The following is a 15,382-nucleotide window of genomic DNA, read 5'->3' as shown; positions in this document are numbered from 1 at the left end:
TTGAAGATTCTGCATTCCTCTTCCTTCAACATGGACCTCAGGAGAGGAAACCAAGTGAAACAGGGTCATGTTGCTGCTATCACTCACAGAAGCTCACTCTCACCTCACCCTGAGAAGAAATTTGAGAAGAAGAGGAAAGGTTGGGAAGGCATACAGGAGACCTTATGGCCACCTGCATGAAAACACATCAACCACCCATGCCAGATCCTCCCTCTTATTGGAATAAAACCTGTTCACCAGCGCATTTGTCCTGGACACAAATCGATGATTGGAGTTCTCTATTTCCAGAGGGAACCTGGGAGTACACCGAAGGATGTTGCTGGAAGTTTATCAATGGCAGATCTTTCTGCACTGATTGTTATTGCCCAAGAAACACACACTCCGTCTCTCTGACCATCTGAAGATCTTGTCTGAAATTTGTCCACAGTGGTTCGACAATTCTTCTTCTTCACCATGAGAATAATGGGATGTAACATCAACATTTTGAAATGTAGATGCCTTGCCCAAAAATTCACCCTTTTTAGGTCTAAGATCACTCTGAATCATCCTGGTATATTGTGAACTAGAAATAGGATGGAGTAGGTACCTTTTCTCTGGTCTTGTGCTAGAACGTGAGTATGGCTTTCCTCTTCAGCAGTTCTGGTATTGGACACAATGCTTAGAGGGGCAGTAGATGAAGATGTGATAGAGAGAAAGAGTGATGCAGAGTTTATGGTTTTTGGAAAGTTGGCATCTTTGAGCAGCTCTACAAGCACCTTTGTGGTAGTTCTTATGACCATAACCTACATAGCTGGTTACTGCACTGAGCTGTCCAACCTGATACTTTATTTACAGTTTTTGATACTCGGCAGGTATGGCTGGAGAGAGAAATCCTGAGCAGATCTCATGGGGATGCGCTTTATTACTAACATCCCATGCCTGATTGTGAGATGTAAAGAAGGTGTCATAGGGTCTCATGCACTAAAAATACATTTGGTAAATGTGGTTGCAATTAGCTGACTGACTTTTACCAAATGCGTTTGTATTTTGTGAACCAACCTATTCTTTAATAGGTCAGTTCACAAAAGACATAATCATATTGGGTCGCAATTTGGCCTATCTCATAAATATTAATGCAGTGTGTACCAAATTGTGGCCCACTAGGATTAGCTAGAATCACAGGCAATGTGGCCTACTGGGTTGAGAAGACCTCCATGTCTGGAATTGCTTTTCAATAATCATTTATTTTACATGGAAAACAAGATGTGTCTATACAGAAAAAATACATGTTCTACAAACTTGTCTTACTAGTAAGCAATGTTCCAGTGGATGACTGCCAACTCCTAAAAAATGTGTTTATTAATCATTCACAAAGGGATAGGGTTCCTTGGGGTCCCATTCCCTTTGTGAATGGGTTACCAGTTCATTTGAGGGGTGGCAAAATATTAATGTTTTGCAACCAGATTTCAGTAGTAAAACATTATTACATGCCACATGGAATCAGCATTTGGAAGAGATGGCCTTCTCACTCCTTCCAAATAATGATTTGTAATGGTTTCTTAATCCCATTTCATGATTCAGAAACCTTTTCCAAATTGTTAAATTAACTTTCTACATTTTAGAAGTGTTTTAACATTCTCAAACAATATGATTTACAGAATGAGAAGGTTTGTAAATGCCATTTGCACATAAGGCTCATTTTTTGTAGCTAGTTTGGACCCGAAGTGGTGGACTAGATTAGAGTCCTCCAGTTGTTCCAGCAGTATGGGACAGATCATTTCAGTCATTCCATGCCTGTTCAGTCAGTGATGGCTGGATTGTTGGTTGGTACAGTACAAAGTGAATGACTAGACCCTCAGCATATATGTCGTATGTGAGTGTAAAAGGATTAAGATATAGTTGACTGCTGAACGTTATGGTATTATTATTACTGTAGGCCAAAAGGGTTATATATGAATTGACATAATTATAAAACAGCCAGTCTAACCATAGGTCAATCTTTCTTAGCATACCTGGATATATAAAGTAGTGTGCAGGTTGGGTTGTTCAATATCTGTGGGTTGTAAAATGTGGATTAAAACTGAAGGTGTGATTATCTTTATGGATCCCGTTCCGGGGTTGTCAGATTATGTAGTTATTTTGGAAATAGTCTTGCATTCAGATGTCTCCTGAAGTGTATGTGCTCCTGGATGCTCCGTATCTTGGCTGGTCTCGAGTTTCATAGCTTGGCGGATTGTACTGGGAAAGCAGTGCCTTTTATGGATTACTTATGGTAAGGTGGTATGATAATTTGTGGTGCAAACCTGGAGCACTGTGTTCTGCTTCGTTTATATTGCTTACATTTAATTTGTATGTTTAGCCATCCTTTTCCCTTTGAGGACAATGCAGACTGCTATGAATGTTGCCCTTATAGCTATAGGTACACAGTGGAATGACTGCAGGACTGAATAAGATAAAAATCAATGAGACCCTTATGTGGAGTTTGGAGTCTAGGAAAAGGGTTCCCCCATTAGCCCTTCTCTTCCTGTGATTATGTCCATTGAAGCAGAAGCCTAGTTGTTTCTCACACCTGTTCACATGTGGTTAGTGTCATTTTTACAGTTTGCATCTTAGGCACCACTGTGATGTACACCTAGCCGTCACCAGGTACACAACAGGATGCTGGTGCAGCATTGCAAGGGCTACCAGTGCAAGGCCCCTACAGAGCCAAAGATGTATTCCTGCCATGATGTCCTCATGTGGGGGACATGAGATACAGCCCCGTAGCTGCACCGCAGCTACAACTCCTTTGCAAACTTACCAAGCCCTTAGACAAATCTGCTTGTAGGAAGAAACTCCAGGACATGACAGTTAATGTGTTTAATTAAATCTGAACTTCTGTAAAATGTTCCTCCTGCATGCGCACCCCACAGACCTGTGTCCCGGCTCACTGACAAATCGCGTCATCCCCGCTAAGTGCAGCAGACTATTCTAGGGCTGAATGCCCTACTGTTCAATGAAACCGAATTCATTGCAGGAATTTTCATTTTCACATTACACAGTCTCTGTTCAAGGCAAAAATGCTTAGGAGGCACTTTTCTGGAGACGTTTTGAAGAGCTGTAAGAGACAGCGGCACAGATGCAGCCAACACCGCATATATTATTTTAAATGGATTGCTTGCATACGCAATTCTATTGATTACACAAAACTATGACGTCAGAAATTCGAACACACACGCGTATTCAGAAGCGGGCAGACAATCGGTGTGCATTTGGCATTTCAGGCTTAGGACTGCAACACAACTAGACTGAGTTGTAATTGATCTTTGAGCAAAAAACGAACATGTGGAACCTCGGATTTAAGAATCAACTGCACCTAACCTGTTTCTTGAAAATGTCCTAGATAAAGAATATGCACCAAATGTTAGATTACAATTGAGTGAATCTTCTATTGACATTCCACAAGTTTGTTTTTCCTAAAGAATTTCATAAATCCTCATTTCCCTTTTTTGACTACTCTCTTCCTCACCTGCATTGTCTTTCCTTATTCTAGCAGAGGCACCCGAAAACCCCTTTTTGCCATCTCTTTTTACTCTGTTGTGTTTCTATGCTGTGATCTTCTAATACAGGGCGATCCATGATGGGGTCATGTTTCCAGAATGGCAAAGGAGTGAAGTGCCAGTGTGACGTATTAAGGGCAACCATAGCCCATTAGATAAGCGAGGGGCAGCTGGTGTACGCGTACTTTACTGTAATAAGCTGCGCCAAGTAAAAACCTCTGTGAAATCAATTTAGAGTGAATTGAAGTTGCTTAACGACGGAGAGATGGCAAAACACAGTCTGGGGATGCTTCACCATTATTGGTGTGGGCTGATCACGGCCTCCAGCTCATCAATGACCTTCTGTATGCTGTCTCCTTCATCGCACTTCACCTCGTGCAGGGTCCCGTGGTGATAATTCAGCCTCTGCCCTGTCACCTAACAACCACTAGTTTATTTATTTATTTAAGTGCTTGTATAGCGCAGGAATCGACCCCCGAAGGGGTATCTCCGCACTTGCTTCGCCAGATGCGCATAAAAACAGAGCTTTTGGAAGGCATAAGAAACTATGCTGTCAGGAACAGGTGTGTCTTGAGTGTTCTCCTAAATTTAAGATAATCGGTAGTTTGTCTCAGTCCAGGGGGAAGTTTATTCCAAAGGGTAGGGCCCATATAAGATAGGGCTCGCCCACCCTGCCGTACCTTTTTAACTGGCGGGATCTGTAGCAATAGTTGGCCGCTGGAACGAAGAAGACGTTCCGGGTTATAGATGTTACATTTTTCAGTCAGATATTGAGTGCCTGAGCCAAACAAACTTTTGTGTATGACACAGCATATCTTAAACTTAACCCGTTGATGAATGGGCAGCCAATGGAGTCTTTCAAGGAGGGGGCGAGAATGCGTTCTAGGAGGGACATTTAAGACCAATCTTGCCGCGGTGTTCTGGGCCACTTGCAGTCTGTTGAGTACCTCTTCATTAGCAGACAAGAAGAGGCCATTACAGTAATCTAGCCGTCTGACTGCAAGGGCCTGGACAAGGGTCTTTCTAAAAATGTTCGACAAGTATGGAAATGCACGCCTCAGAAGTCCTATCATCCGAAAACAGGACCCTGTCACCTGGTTTGCATGCTCTTTTAACAGTAATCTCTGGTCCAACCGTACACCTAGATTCTTCACTGTCTGTTTAGGGCAGGGAACAGGTCCCAGATCGGGTGGCCTCCAAACGGGAGACCAATGGAGAGGAGCTTTCCTGAAAAGCATGACCTCTGTCTTGCCCACATTACATTGTAGGCAGTTAGAGGCCATCCAGTCAGACACTGCTCTCATTCCCTCCGCAAAAGAATGTTTGATTGCGGGAGTGAGGGTCTGGAATGGAAACAGAAGCTGAGTGTCATCAGCATACGACACTGGTATGAATCCATGTCTTCTCACAATGTCAGCTAAAGGGGCCACAAACAGATTGAATAATGTGGGACGTAGGCATGAGCCCTGTGGAACCCCCTTAGTGAGCTCCCTAGAGGTGGAGCAGTAGGAGCCCAAGCTGACACTTTGTGAGCGGCCTGAGAGAAAACTCTCAAACCAGGACAGGGCCAAACCTCCAATCCCCACCTTCTGCAAGCGGTCGAGAAGAGTATCATGCGAGACCATGTCGAAGGCTGCAGACAGATACAACAGCACCAGAATCATAGAGCCCCCTCTATCCTGTGCCATTCTGATGTTATCTGTCACAGAGAGGAGCGCTGATTCGGTGCTATAGTTGGGTCTGAAACCTGATTGAGTATGGTCAAGCCCTCCTGATGTCTCGATAAATTGGGACAGCTGGGTATTCACATGTTTCACTATGAACTATGAACTACGGGGTCCCCTCTCCCTCCACAAAGGCACAGCCTCACTTCTTGGGTTAGGAAGGATGTAACAAATGTACTTCAAATGAAACAAGGTGGTATAATAACCACTGCAAACCAATTACATTACACAATAGAAAATATCACAAAATACACAGCAAACCTGAATACAGCATTGCATATATCCTATTTACATCACCATTTGGGGGCAGCATAGTACAGAAAGACCAGGTGAGATAAACTGACACATCAAACTTTTCTGACAGCTCCAGAAACCGCATAGCCCATTGGTCCTTGCTGGGGCATCCCAAAACTGTTGGTCATGCCCCACATGATCCCCGGGTGCCAGTGGTAGGGCTAGAGGTGTAAGGCCACCAGCAGGTGAGCCTCCTTCCAACCAGCCTCACTCCTGAAAGGCTTCTCCCGAAGGAGGCGGCCAACTGGGCAACTTAGTGCCCTCAAGCATCAGTGCCATTACACGGCTACGATGGGCCACAAGGCGGAGAGGTCACTGGCAAATCCGCCTGCCATGATTTTCCTTTTTTCATCAACTTCCCCAAAGCTTGTTTGTAGGAAAGCCTTAAGCCCCGGCTCTAACAGCTGAATGCCGCCTTCATCAAAGAATTCAAAATTACCCAGGTCTAGTAGCCCATGCCTGATGGTGTTTATGGATGGCATCCTCAGAATAACTTTCTCCGAATGGTTTAGCTTTTTCACTGACTTGTTAATTCTCTCAGAGTTACCATCGCAAGGCCATCGCCCCCAAGGCATGCCCTAAGACCACAATACCAGGGCACCCTGGAGCAAATGGCACTCTTTAGCAAACATCAATTAGATCCCTTCCCGTACTCCCCGTCTCCCCATTGGGATAATGTAATTCCTATGACATAAATGAGTAGAATGTCTGTCTTGAGAAGCCTGACAAGCTCAAGCATCTCATTCAACTGCACCAGCAGGTGTCATAGATTAAGGCCACACCCAACCATTGGTGCTCCTTTCCAGGTCTCCTCTATCAGACAGTGTCTGGAATCTCTTTGCTGCACTGTTCCCAACTAAATCCTCGAACCAACACACCTTGATGGTTTTCCCTATAATGACACAAATGGAGGCTGCTATTGGCTGCCCTACAAAGGGAAGGGAAGGGCTCTACCCACTCGCCCTATGCCGAATGAGGTCAGACCTAGCTTTCAAAGCAACTGGGTTTCCATCTTCCAATGGCCGTAATCTCCTCTGGTGCCATTCCCATTCCTGCTGCAGTTGTGTCTGCCTTAATCCAAAAGGAGTGTGAAGTAAAACCTACTTTGGGCACCCCCAACACTCACAGGGATTTCTGGCACATCTGTGTAAACTGTGCCTGAACCATAGGGGCCCCATTTGCATGCCTCAGGAAATTGGGGTACCTGTCCGGTGGTCCGACTTTCAGGTAATTCCTGGCCAGAGAAACCGGACAGCCATTGCAGGAGGATGCCTCACCTAGCTGTCCCCATAGGCCCTTAGCTATGGCATCAGTTTTGGATCTCCGGATTTACATGCTCCAGGAATGCAGACCAAGTACCATGTCCTCTCGCTTAATTCCTGCCTGTTTTTCATCCTGTGATCTAGCTACTAAATCTGAAATTCAAATTGTTCCAAATAGGGCCAGGGAATAAGCTAAGCTGAAAACCATGACCTCAGAAAGGAATACACATACATTGGGTAAGATACCTAAAAGCTGGTTTAGTCTAGCTACATCAACTGGTCTCCTGCGGTCCTGGCAGGCTGGCACTAGCGCTCCTACCATCTAATTGCCTTTTTACTCTAAAGACCTCGGTGGGGTCTCCCACCCCTCGTAGCCTAGCACAGTAGGTAATTGCTGACAGTTGATGCCTCACTGCTGCCACTGACTTTCCCGCCTCACATTGAACACCCAAAAAAGGCAACACACTGGCTGTTTGAAAGAGACACTCCTTTCTATACTCTTGCATGGAGGCTTGATATGTCCACCATGCAACTTCATATGCTTGCTTTTTTCCAGGCGCCAGTACTGCTGTTATCAGCTCCAGGACAATGAGACACCAAGCTTCCATAGGCTCAGCGTGAAAGGCGACATCTCCTTGCCTGCTTCTGGTAGATGCATTCTGAAATCTGCCAACTTAAAACGAGGCAGGGAATCACCTAGTGTGATCCTAGCACCTGCAACCAGCTTCGTTGTGAGGCGTACCAGAATCATAGATATGAGAAGGCGCAGGATGAGTGGGTACTGCTCTCTTTGGTTATTTATGGCAGAGACGACTGACATGTTGTCCAACCCAAAAATTATTCTACTGCTAGAGAGTTGAGACTTTCAAATATGTTATGCCACACTAACTGGAAAGAGCTCAAGGAATGTTAGGTTCTTGGTCCAGCCTCTCTCAATCCAGTCCCCTGGCCTGTGCTGCATTCACCACTTGTTCCCAAGGATGTCTCCAAAACACACGCTCCCAGCCGCATCTGTGTGCAGGGCTCGTTTGGCATTACTCCATGCCTGCCATGGCCAAATCACTGAGCCATTAAAATCTTTCAAGAACTCCACCCAGAGATGATGATCCTCTCTAACCACTCTTGAGAGGCTGGTGTGGTGATGCTTTGCTTTCAAGCCCAAAATGGCCCTTGCAAGGTTTCTGGAAAAGTCCCGCCCCATGGGGATGATCCTGAGTGCAAAGTTAAGCTACCCCACCAACCTCTGTAACTGATGGAGGGTCACCTTGGTAGAACTCAGGCAATCCAATAAGGTTGTCCAGAGTTTCTCAACTTTATTCAGTGATAGCATGCATACTCCTGCCTCTGAATCAATCTCAATGCCTAGAAATGTCAGCCTAGTACTAGGGCCCTCTGTTTTTTTCTGCTGCTAGTGGAACCCCTGCTGCCATCGCTAGTTCTTGGAAACCCTGCAGGGTGAGCTTGCAATCCTGGGACCCCGGTGGCCCCCAGAAGCGGTAGTCATCCAAGTAATGAACAATGTTATCTGCCACCATCAGATCTCGAACCGCCCATTCCAGGAAATGACTAAAAGTATAAAAATGTGCACATGAGATTGCACAGCCCATAGGAATGGAATTGTTGAGGTAGTACTTGCCCTCGATATAAAACTCAAGTGGTGAAAGGCTTGCGGATGCACGGGCAACAGCCTGAACGCTGTTTGGATGTCAGACCTAGCCATAACAGCCCCTCTACCCAACACTCGCAGCTTGTTAAGGGCCTAATCAAATGACCTGTACTGGACCAGACACATGCTGGCATCTAGCCCATTATTTACTGAATATCCTGGGGAAGAGGAAAGGTTGTGAATGAGTCTGTATTTGCCAAACTCTTTCTTAGGTACCAGATTGAGCGGGGAGCAGACTATATTATCTAATGATGTCTTGAGGAAAGTGCCAGCCACCCTACCTGCCTGCCATCTTTAAAAAGCTTTTCCTTGGCAATTTCTGGCTGCACTATAACAGACCTTTGATTTTTATGGGGAGAGGGTTGTGAATTACATTTGCTGGCATGTGAAATCCTTCTCTGAAGCCATAAACAAAGGTATGAGCCTCGTGTGTTTGTTACATCCCCCTAGCAGGTGAGCCAGGCCATGCACATGGATGGGGGATACAGCTTTGGTTATTGAATGCTGCACCAAAATCTAATTTTGGAGATTATTTCCAGGGAGAGGCCTGTCTCCTGAAGACTTTATCTGGCTGTTCAGTGTGTGATGATGAATGGGAAGAGAGGCTTTCTGTGGTGCTTGAGTTAAACTACTCAGGTTTAGCTGCCTGGTCCCTGAGCTTACGGAATTTCTTGAAGCATTTAACTTCGGGGTGCCCACTGTAGAAGGAGCAAATGTGCTTGAATTTACAAACCACCCCTTTTTCACATTCTTTTCGGTTGAATTGTCATACCCATACCCATACCATAGCTGCTGGGTTGACATTGCCCCTCACGATGTCAGCAGGACCTGTACTTACAAGTACAAGCTGCTGAGGTCCAAGGAAACACGCATGCAGGACTACTACCTGTTGGAGCACTGCCAGCTGGTTTCTTACCCCCTGACTCTGTACTACCTGCGGCGGTGCAACCTGATGTCTCGCGACTGAGCTAGTTGCCCCACCCTCCGTCAGTTGCCTTGGCAAGTTCAGTAGGTGAAATACCAATTGTATGCTGTTCTACTACCCCCACGTTGGTGTTGCTACTTCCACTGTCCCCCAGGCAATCCAAGGGTTGTGTACCACATTGCACCCCCCACCTAGGCTGGATGCTGGCAACTCACACTCTGCACTTGTTACTGCTACGCTTGGGGATGTTGCTTTTAACATGGCCTCTCCTGAGCCTGGAGAGGCCTCTCTGAACCAAGCTGATACCCGCCATGCCCTCTTTGGTGGCTTCTTGGAGCTGTTGGCCCCTTCCGCTGATCCTGGACCATCTTTAACTCTCATGAGGGCCCAGTCCATACATCATTGTTGAGCCGCTGCCCATAATTTCATGTAATGCATCTGTGCCGCAGGGTTGACCTCCATCTTGGACCTCTTGTGTTACCTTGGTCAGACGTTTCTTTGCTGAGTGCACTCACTTAGGTGCCATCCTCAGGAAATATTCCTGGCACCTCATTAATGATTTTGTAGAGCAGATTAGCTGTTAAACGTTCTATACTGGATGTCAAAGAAACATTCAGTCCGCAACTCCTGTAGCACATCCGGGGACAAAGAGGAGGGTACCGGGGGGTAGCCCACTCAAAAGGGTTCTACTCTGCCCTCTCCCCTCCATCGCATAACTCATGACCACTTCCGGTCATAACCCTCTTCTTAGGTTGCCCACCCCTCCATGGTGGAGCAACTAATGACGCCCACCTGCAAATGGCCGATGGGCTCTTGGCCGTGAAATCAAAACATGACTGTGAATGTGAAATAGCACTGTGTTGTGTCAACTGAGACCTCGAAGGAGCAGTACATGGACAATGAATGATGTCTGTCCATAGTGTGTTTGTAAGGACACATTTTAGGAGGAAGAGAAGAGAGAAAAATCCTGTTTACTTTGAGTTTATAAACTATCTTACTGTAAACCCACGTCTAGCAGAGTCATACCAACTTTGACAATGGTGGCCAATTGTATTATTTTGTACCCAAGAAGCAGTTGGACAGTCATCATAATTTTATTTTAAAAAATAGAGAACCTTCATTCAGATTGGATCCGTCATGTCTCTACAAGCAATCGCAGCCCCTCCTATGTAATTGTAGAGCTTTCGTCTGTCTTACGGTAATGGGAAGATTGTTTGAATCATTTGAAGCCTACCTTGAGGCAGTGGCTGGTGATGGATTTGTGATAAAGTTTAAGTTGGCTGCGCTGAAGCATAATTAGGGGTTGAGGGAAGATAGGTACCTGTGCCCACGTAAAAACAGTGATAACATGTCGGATATGGATGAAGGGTCAACCGTAAATATTTGAGTGCCATAAGAGCCTTGGAAGAGAATTCTGACCCAAAAATCTATAGTGGTTTAGAGGCACACATTTTTTTCCTGAGCTCATTACCATGTGAAACCATTGAACAGTAAGTGGCCTTACTTCAAACCTTAGCTGTATTGTGCAAATTCTAGGATATTTGTGAAGAGCTCATCAGAGTCCAACTGATTAATAGAACAAGTAACATAAAGGTCCCAGTGTAGTTACTGGTGTTGAAGGATCCCATGATCCTTCTTTAGACAAAAAGTATTGCTTGTTGCATGGAAAAAACTTCTCAATATGCAAGAGAACTCAGTGGTGGGCAATGGAAAAAAAGGGAGAGAGATGTGAATTGGAAAGTGTGAATTCAACGCATAAAGTTACAGCAAAGAAGGAAAAAGGGAACAATGACAAAGCAGTGGGCATGGAACAGAATATGTAGGCTAAGCAACAGTGTTACAGATTCAACAGCACAAAACAAATGGCAGAATACAACTCTCATCCTATCTCATAAGCAAGGTGTTTTAAGTGAAAGAAGCAGGGACATTAATCCAAGATATGCAAGTTTGAGGGACAAGCTGAACATAAACACAGAGCACAACAAGCATCAGGCCAGCACAAGTCTGTGGATAATCCAGTTGCAATCCCTCCTGCCCTAAGGATCCCTCGTGTCAATGTCCCAGCATCAAACCAGCGTAGTATAGTTCCAAAAGCATCTCTAACTGCTGAGGCCAGAGCCACAGTAGTTTTACCCATGATGGCATTTGAAGATGCAATCAGTTCAAGAGGCCACCTAGAACAATATACACGTACACGGTTTTAAATACACGTACCCTCTCTAAATTCTGTCCTTTCTGCCATCCTACCCTGCAAGGTTAGATCACTATCTTTAGTGGGGCCAAGACTCTGCCCCTTGGAATGCAGGTGCCAATTCCACACCCAAGTAACCATCCCAGAAAGGCCTCTCAGGATCAGAGGTCCCGGACCAGGGCAAACCTGTGGCACAATCGATGAGTTACCTATGTGGACGGACAGCCAGTGCTGCAGGCCCATGGAAGAGCATTCGAGATACATGCCCTGGATGTATGTATGTCTTACCTATTGGAAGTGACTTACAGCTAACTAGAATCAGCCAATCATGTATATGACAAGCATAGCACTTTGGCACTGAATGGCAATGTCAATCCCATTCAAAGTCCTAAGGCTAGCATCCAGATCAGTGGAAAACTGGGAAGCTAAAGGAAAGCACGCTAGAAATGGCCATTTCCAATGGGGGCGATTTCAGAAGATCAATGGAAATTAGCGAGATAGAAGACAAGGGGCCATATGTAGGTAATTTGGAAATACCGATTCCTAATGACTGAATTTTACCAAATTGGTATTTAGAAATCGGTATTTCCAATGTACGTAATAATTCGGTAAACATTACCCAATCGGTAAAAATCGGTCAAAATGTACAGAATTGGCAATACAATCGGTGTTTCCGAATCGGTAAATACTGAATCGTTAAATACTGAATCGGAAAATACCGAATCGGAAATTCAAATGCACAGCAATTGAGGATTCAGCCAATCCTGTGCAACCATCAACCCTCCCAACCAGGAAGTGGCCACACCCAGGCAGGTGCACTCATTCAGAACCTTCTGGAGAGGCTGGGAGTGCAGAGGAGAGCAACAGAGCCACTGCCTGAACCTACTCTGAAAATCTTTCAAAATGGCCAGCCAGGACACAGAAGGAGGGGAAAGGAAGAGAAAGCTCAAATTCAGCCAGGAGGAACTACAGGTCCTTGTGGAGGAGGTAGTTAAGCACCACACCAAGCTTTTTGGTAAACAGTCCCTGTATGTAGCAGAATCGGAGAAACACAAGATCTGGCTTGGAATCCAGTCCTAGGTCAATGCAATTGGAGTGACCCCCGGGACATTGATATGCTGAAAAAGCGTTCATATGACCTCCGGATCATCACCAAGAGAAGATGGCTGAAGACAAAAAACAAGCCAGCCTGACGGTAGGAGGAAGGAACAGGGCACCTGCCCTGACTGAACTCAAGAGACTGGTAGAGTGAACAATAGAGCCAGAGAGCGTCTGTGGAATTGAAGATGCAGACAGCTCTGCCAGAGCTTCTTCAAAACAAGGTAAGAAGCATGCACAGCATTGTGCCCCCCTTCCCTTATCCCAAATCCTCAATTTGGCTATGTGAATTTCACTCCAGTACAGGTTTTACTTCAGACTAGCAATGCATTATGGGAGATATAGTCAGTGAAAGCCCTATCATGACAGGAATAGCACTGGACAACAAGGCATGTGACACACATCAGCGAGAAGCTGGCAGAGGACAATGAGATAGTGTTGCAAAAATGTATTTTAATTGTAGCAATGCAGGCCTACAGGTACACTGAGCTAATGTACAATTCCTGTCCACAGGCGAGACCTCATGCAGGACTGCGCAGGACAAGGGGGAGAGGGCACCCCAGAAGGACACCACAGAGAAGGCCACAACAAGTGCTGGCCACACAACACCACCACAGCCAGCCTCACCACCACAGCCAGCCTCACCAACATCAACACCACCTGCAGTGGTGAGACCAAGAAGGTGTGCTGTTGCCAGACTATGGATTTTGAGTCCTCCTCTGAAGATGTTGTTTTTTCAATATTGTTTTCATCTGCACTTTTGGATGAGTATCATGGCTAAAGTTTTTGGCTTGGTTTTCCGACACTATATGGTCGGATGAGATTGAGAGAGACTTTCACTTCCCACATGATGATATTCCACCACGAGGGTGGTCTGATGGGACGTGTTCCAGCCAGTGCTCTAGTCTCTGTCACATAGTAACATCTTTACACACACATACCCCTTTGTGACACAGCCTCCGTCATGGCTACACACCATTCTTTGACCTGATCTGCTCTTTTTTGTAATATGTATTGTGAATAGGGGTTCGAGCAGTCAGGTCGTTAAATATTTCCCCTTGACCCTCCTTACCTTTTATGTTTTTCAGTATTTAGAGCAACTTTTCAGTTGCGGGTCTTGTTATGGATGTAAACGTATTTATGTTTACACTTGGGCTCATCCAACATAAGTGTATGTGGCACCGTTCCTGTCGACCTCTTCTTACTCCATCCTTGTTCTCTGACACGCAATGACCATCACCTTCATTTTATCTTATGACTGGAGGACCGCTATGGTGCCTAAGATGGGAAAGTTTTTACAAATAGCGACTGACCTTTGGGCACACTCATGCTTCTCCTGATCATTCCGGTTAGTGTTCACTTGTTTCTTGAGGCACAATCTTGGCCAACCCCTTTTCACCCCTCCTTCAGCGGGCAGTCCAGCTGTCAAATATACACATGTTCCAGAGTCGTTGTTTCTTGCCTGACCATGCGGTGTTAAGCTAGGAAGGGCATTAACAACTAAATAACTAATAACCATCTAGGTCCGTCACTTATGTTTATCCTCCACACAACAAATTTGTTCTGAACATTATATTCAGTTTCAAACTGCATAATATGTAATCCATAACGGGGGCGCTGCTTCGTATCCTTGTTTGTCACCACGCATGCGCGAGAAGCCAGCATTTCTACCTACGCGCATGCGCAAAGACCGTGTCGACTATCAGGCTAATAGACACAAACAATCCACACTTCTCACAGCTTTACGTGGGACTCCGAATGTTTCAGACCCGCCCGCAAACTTTGGTAATGGATTAAGTGGCACTAGGAACCCAAAAGGTCTGATTAACTAATTGCTTTGTCCGTTATAAATGGACGGTGGGCGTCACCAACAAACACCTCCACTTCCGTTCGGACTCAACGAGGGGTACCGACGGATAGGTGAGTTGTGAAACGCTCTCGCTGCATTCACTCAGTTTTCTTTGAGGCAACTTGACTCTTATAAGCGTAGACAGGTCCTGCATAATTCAGACCTTAATCATATGGCATGAGCATGGCATGGCATGGCAATGAGCTTGATCACAGGGGCTAGAATAGCGATTTATTGATTTTTTGCTAAAGATCCCATAAACACTCTGATTATGTGGTGCAATTGAGGGTTCCCGAATGGATGATTAAGATAAGTAGTCAGAGTTGTTAATTAGCATTTATATTGCGTTTTGGCACATGGGAGATCTCCTTGTGTGCACAGTTTTGTGGTCGACCAGTCAGGTGTCTATTACAAGTGTGTTGGGTTTTAGGTGTAGAATGATTTGGCCGGGCACAGTATAGTGGGTGCTAACTGTCCCCTATTTCTACACTACAGAGCGGGGCCTCTTTCTCCCGAGCGGTTGCCGGGCGAGGTGAGGTCTTCACCCACACAAAGCTGGGTGAGTATCACTGAGAGGAAATGCCTCTGTGTGATTGAGCTACTAGGCTATTTGTATCATGCGGAATGTAAAGTATTCGCGCAGGTGTGTTTAAATGTTCGGTGGTTTTGTGTTCTTGTGGATGTGTGTGTGTAACTTTGTATGGTTGAGTTACTATTGTGTACCTTTGTGTTTTTTGACAGGAAGAATCTATATCTCCCTCTCCAGTGAACATTGGATTGTCTAGCTCCTGGCAGATATGTACTTGTTGTGTTACTTTTATATTCACATCACTGTAAGTTGCAGTAGCATTACAC

This window comes from Lissotriton vulgaris, chromosome 1_1 (genome assembly GCF_964263255.1).
Source record: "Lissotriton vulgaris chromosome 1_1, aLisVul1.2, whole genome shotgun sequence".
Taxonomy (NCBI): domain Eukaryota; kingdom Metazoa; phylum Chordata; class Amphibia; order Caudata; family Salamandridae; genus Lissotriton; species Lissotriton vulgaris.
The sequence above is the reverse complement of the archived record's forward strand: the minus strand, read 5'-3'. Positions refer to the sequence as shown.